Source organism: Epinephelus moara, chromosome 12 (assembly GCF_006386435.1).
Source record: "Epinephelus moara isolate mb chromosome 12, YSFRI_EMoa_1.0, whole genome shotgun sequence".
NCBI classification, from domain to species: domain Eukaryota; kingdom Metazoa; phylum Chordata; class Actinopteri; order Perciformes; family Serranidae; genus Epinephelus; species Epinephelus moara.
The window spans coordinates 11,538,454-11,544,505 of NC_065517.1; positions in this window are offsets into that span (position 1 = coordinate 11,538,454).

A 6,052-nucleotide genomic window follows, 5' to 3' on the forward strand; every position below is an offset into this window, starting at 1 on the left:
GAGACCAGTGTGAGTAAGAGTCATGAGAGGGACTGTTATGATCATAGGTCTCACTTCCTCCACAGTCATCTTCTCAACTGTAGAATTCTGGTTTTAATCATATCTGATAACCAAAATCTTTTCAGATGGAGCTCTCTGAAGACAAATCTTACCAAATGGGGGTCTTTGACCCTCATGAATTTAGGGCTCCCTGTCAACCTAATGGGTTGAGAACCACTGATCTAATAAGTCCTGAGGACGGCCGAACGACACAACACAAACTACAGTGTGTTCATGGTGATGAAGGAACATGGCTCCTTGGCACAGAGGAAGAAGATGTATCAGGCTTAGACACACACAATACCTATTAGTACAGTGTTTCCCAACTGGTGGGTCGTGGTCCAAAAGTGGGCCTCGGGTTTGTTCTGAATCAGTGACTCGCAAATGTGTCAAGTTTGTAAAAAACACACCTTATTCTGAAGTACAGTGAATTTTTGGCACAGAGCTTTTATTTTGAAGTGCTGTTTCCTGATGTAGAGTCAGTGACTAACAAACAGCAGCTTAACAGAGACAGCAAACTAGGCCAAGGACATGGCCAAATGCAAGTATGACACTGAACATATTTAACTGTGTGGACCTTGAACAAATGACTAAAGAGAAATCTGGACCCCCTGGCTGGACCAGTTGGGAACCACTGTGTTAGTAGATACATACAGTCACTGTTAGTTTGGGTTTAGTTGCACATGTGAATTTGTGACAGTAGTAAAAATATAGAATAACACCAGCCTTTCCCTGCAACGTTTTGATGTCTCTTGGGCTCCATAGTATTATTGTGAAAGGTATATTGTGAGCTAACGCGGCTATCAAGCACTGCTAATCAGTCATTCAGCAGCCATATTGGTTCTGAGGTGTTTTATCATCTACACACATGCTCCTGACCTTATTTCTGGTAAATGCTTAAACAATTTACTGTCAGAATCAGTGCTGTGTTATAAAAGAATCTGTTTTCAGATGGAGTAATTCACTCAGCCTGTACGAGCAGTGATGGATTTCTGAAGAGTGGAAGGTTTTATTTATTCAATGATGATGCTGATACACATCTGCTGTAACTCCACAAGTCAACACAGTCTAGACACTCGACTCCTCCACGCCCTTTGAGCCTCACATGCATCAACGTGTCTCGGAGGTGTCTTATTGAAGAGTTGTTAAATCCACAGGCTCCACGCAGTAAATAAGGTTGGATGAAGATGACAGGCAGTATAAAAAACACTCCCAGGCAAAGAGCCAATCAGGGATCAGTACTGTATTTATCAAACAGTGAAATAAATTCATTTTCTTTTTTGTTTTAAAGGAAAAATGTCTCTCTACCACAGATTAGTGTCACAGGTCATTTCTCTGGGTGGAGGGGTCCTGCTGCAGTGTAACTGAGGAGCATCACTGGCCTTTTGTTGACTCTGTGACTTTCATCAGCTCCTAACTCCGGAGTCAGGAGTACACTGAGTTAGTGAGCCAAATGAAAAGAATTTCTTTCCATCCCTCTCCTCACAAAAAATGCTGTGGGTTGTTTTGTTATGATTGAGCAGATAATCACTTCCAGATGTGCTCCATATGGCTTCCCTTATATAAAAAGTGACCTCTGCTGTCTGGCCTGGTCCAAACACATCGGGGCGATGGAAGTGAAAGCTGACTTATTCACTCGGTCTCACTAAAACATGAAACCTCATGGTGACAAACAGGCAGAGGTTTGGTTTGCCTTTGAAACCGGCACTGATAAAACACGAACCTCAGAACGAGGCCAAACATTTTTTGTATGATGGTGCCATGAATGTGTTAAGATGTGAGATGCTGCCATCTGCTGGCTGTGCAACTGCTCATTATGTTACTAACTGGAGACTGAAAATGTTTGTAAGTCTAAAGACACTGAAACAACATTGCATTATGGAAGCAACACAGAGACAAAAGTGGTATAAGTTTAACAGCCATTTATTATTGAATAATCAAATTTAAATGAAACTAAATTAATAGAAATAATTAATTTACGTATTTTATTTTGTAAACTATGCAACAGAATTTTTTTGTTCTGAACATTTTTTTTTTTCAAATTAAAATATGAAATTTTGTAATTTGCAAAAGCTGAATTTTAGTTTTTTTTCAGTGTTCACAAAGTCAGTTTCAAAGATCCATGTTTCAGAATTTTAAAAATCAATTTAAGCCACAAGTAGCATTTAAAAAATTAATTTTACTTGAGTTGAATATATTGGATATTTGAGATTTGTCAAAGGAGGTTGGGAATTTTAGTTCGGAAATGAATAAAGTAGCAGTGATTTATTATCATATGTTGATGTTTGGGGTGTGAAATGTCTTGAAATTTAGATTTGTTGTAATAAGCCCTCTTTAAGCAATCATTTCTAAATTTAATGCATTGATTGAGACGTGACCCTAGATGGTGCAAACTGAATTTCATATTAATCTCTGGCTAATTGAACTTTTTCCGGAGCTTTTTCATGTCAACAGTTGCCAACAGAAAATACCATCAGCAGTTAAAGCCTATGTCTTTATCTCCTATTGAAACTTTGGTTTAAAATAATGGTTATTTATGGTCCTATATTATGATTCATCTTTAATAAATGGACTTTGTCACAGAACTAAAGTAGTGTGATTTGAATTTATTTAACCACCTTGTGTGAAAATTGTTGACATAACCAGGTTTAGTAAGTCTGCTTAAAGTTACGACCATTTTAACAAAGAAAACTAGTTTAGTTGGACTTGATAAATACAGATGAGTAATGGCTGTCAAACAGAGTTAAGTCAGTATAATGAAATATCTTAATGTTGGCATTAATTAACATATGTTTGTCAAAACAAACTACATTTTGTTTTAGTTATGTTTGTCAATTAAGTTAGCTGTAAACTGACATTGAGTAAATATCATTTGACCATATAATGTTCAAATTGCTATTAAAGTCACGTTGGTTGCACATGACTCAGTTACTGCCATCTTCATAGCATTATTAACTCTATCTAACACAACTCAATTGGGTGGTAATAGCTGACATTACTAGATTAACTAAATCCAAATTTTTTTTCTTTTTTGTGGGTTTAGAGACACATTCACACCTACGAGCAATTTAAAGTCATCAATTAACCTAACCTCCTCTGTGTGTGTGTGTGTGTGTGTGTGTGTGTGTGTGTGTGTGTGTGAGGAGTGTCATGAGAAGCACAGAAGACACTAACAGCGTCCTCTGAGCTGGTCGGGACAGGGTGCTCCTCATTGTCTTGTCTGGTGGGTGAAAAGGGTGGTGTCATGGGTTGGGGTGGGGGGGCAGGGGGGTCCTGGACTCACTGAGGTGCTGAGAGTGGTTCAGTGGTCTGCTGTGGTGTTGGAGCTTTCTAGGATGGTTGACGTCCACTCTCAGCTGCCCCAGGAGTCCTGTCCTGTGAAACACAAACAGTAATGACTTAAGACTTTTGAACTCAGCTATACATGGAACGATATTATAAACAATGAATAATGTTCAAGAAGGCTCCTCTCATGAAAATAATTCACATATGTAAAGTTATCTTTATCTGAGCAACACTTTATGTCAATACTGGTACTTTGTAGTCTTAGTGAGGGGATTACTTACTGAGCCCAGTGAATGGGCCTGTGGTCATCTGTCCCTCTCATCTGGTCCTGTGGTCATCTGTCCTTCTCATCTGGTCCTGTGGTCATCTGTCCTTTTCATCTGGTCCTGTGGTCATCTGTCCTTCTCATCTGGTCCTGTCTTGGTCTTCCACGTCGCTGCTTCCTGTGTGTGTGTGGGGGGGTCTGTTACACCTGACAATACCTGAGCAAAAGAGACTTGGAGACTTTTCTGTATGTTAGTAATTATTACCATCCCTCTGTTTGTTACAGCTACCTACACCTGAAAAGACAATCTGATATTATTATACTGTCAGAGAGATAAATACTTGTAGGAGACTTGTCACTAAGTACTGACTTACCTTTGAATGGTATGGTCAAATAAAAACCAGAAAAAGTTGAAAAAAACTAGCATGCTCTGTGTTGGTTATGTGTGTGTGTGTGCGCGTGCGCGCGTGTGCTTGTTTGTGTTTGGAGTCGGAGTTGCAGCATGTAGATGACTGGCCCACAGCCGAGCTGCTATGCAGCATGCACTGGACGTTATGTCATCTGTCTACCACTCACTAGGTCTTGTCACCAACACACAAAAAACAGAAGTCCTCTTTCAGGAGAGGTCTCCATCCCCATTCTCCATCCAGTGTTCACCATCAACGGTGTACCCCTCAAGGTGGTTAACCAGTTTTGCTACCTCGGCAGCATACTGACATCCACATGCCAGACTGATGATAATATCCTGGCCCTCATCAACCTGGCGTCCTCTGCCTTTGGTAGACTGCCCTCTCGTGTGTTTGACAACAACCACCTTAGCACATGGACGAAAGTTGCAGTTACAGGGCAGTGTGTGTGTCGACACTGCTTTATGGAGCAAAAGCCTGGACGACCTGCCGCCGTCACATCAGACGCCTTGATGCATTTAACATCAGATACCTCCAATGCATCCTTGGCATCACCTGGCAGGACCGTGTTCCTAATATGGACATTTTACATCGCCCCGAGTCCATAAGCATCGAGACGATTTTGGCACAGAGGCAACTCCGGTGGGTCGGCCATATCATCCAGATGCCTGGATACCGTTTGCCCCGTCAGGTGCTTTATGGACAGCTCCTGTCAGCCAGCAGAAAGCCCCTTGGACAAAAGCAGCGGTTTAAAGACCAGCTGAAGGGGACATTCAAGAGGTGCAACATCACACCCAGCGACCTAGAGTCTGCTGCAGCTAACCAACCACTTTGGCGCTCTCTATGTTATGATGGGGTCATGCACTTGGAGGAGAGTCACATCCAACAACAGAGGATCCAGCAGACAACCTCACGCTACCAAGGGTTTTGTCAGCCTCGCCAGACCCAGAGGTTTCCAAATCACTGGTGCATACATCCAGCATCATCAACTATATGAAAAAGTAAAATGTAAATAAAAAGCCCTGGTGCAAGACGCTACCGAGGGCTGTGTTGGCCTCGCCAGACGCAAAGGCTGCCTGGGGCTTTTTCAGTCCTGCCAGACACAAAGGGTTCCCATCAGTGCCGTCAGTCGTCGTCACTGAAGTCGCTGTCCAGCCACCTCAGGGACTCAAAGAGAGTCAGGCAGTGTCTTCTGAGGTGGGGGAGCTGAGGCCTGCAGTGGAGGATCTTGGGTCTTAGTCGCCGTCCTCACCAGTCGTCCTCTGCCTCTTCACACTTACCTCAGGTGTGTCGCTGTCCTCCCTGCTTCTCTTGGTGGATGAGCTGGGGGTGGAGGCTGGGGGAGCAGAGGCTTCAGAGCTGGAACAGACTGCAGGCGGGATCCACTGGACGCGAGGGAAGAAATGAATGTAGTCCCGAGTGTCCTCGTCATCCTCTTCTTCTATGTCCCCTTCGTGCCTTACCTGCAGTGTGTCGCTGTCCTCCTTGCTTCTCCGGGTGGGTGAGCTGAGGGCAGAGACTGGGGGGAGACCTGCAGGACACTCCACTGGCTGCACAGGAGGCTCCGGGGGAGGAACACCGAAAGGACGCCATCCGGGCCAAAAACCTCCAGGTGGGATCACGACGGGACGGGAGAAACGTCTGAAGTCAAACATGCCCAGCTCTTCTTCTTGTGCGTCCTCTTCATCCTCGTCGTCAGAGTCGAGAGGGGGAATGAGCTCACCTTCACCTACCTGAACCTCTCCATCGTCCTCGACACTTACCTCGTCCTCACTTACCTCTTCCTCACCAGAGGAGATGTAGATGGGGAGATCTTCGTCGTCGTCAAAGTCAAGCGGGGGAATGAGGTCACCTACATCTACCTCAACCTCATCATCGTACTCGACACTTACCTCGTCCTCACTTACCTCTTCCTCACCAGAGGACATGTAGATGGGGAGATCTTCATCATCGTCGAGGATCCTGACGACTTCAGGAAGGCCATCCTCTGCTGGGTGCTCGACGATGTAGAAAGCACCACCTGAGGAGGATAGATATTCAAATGATAAGGATTTTT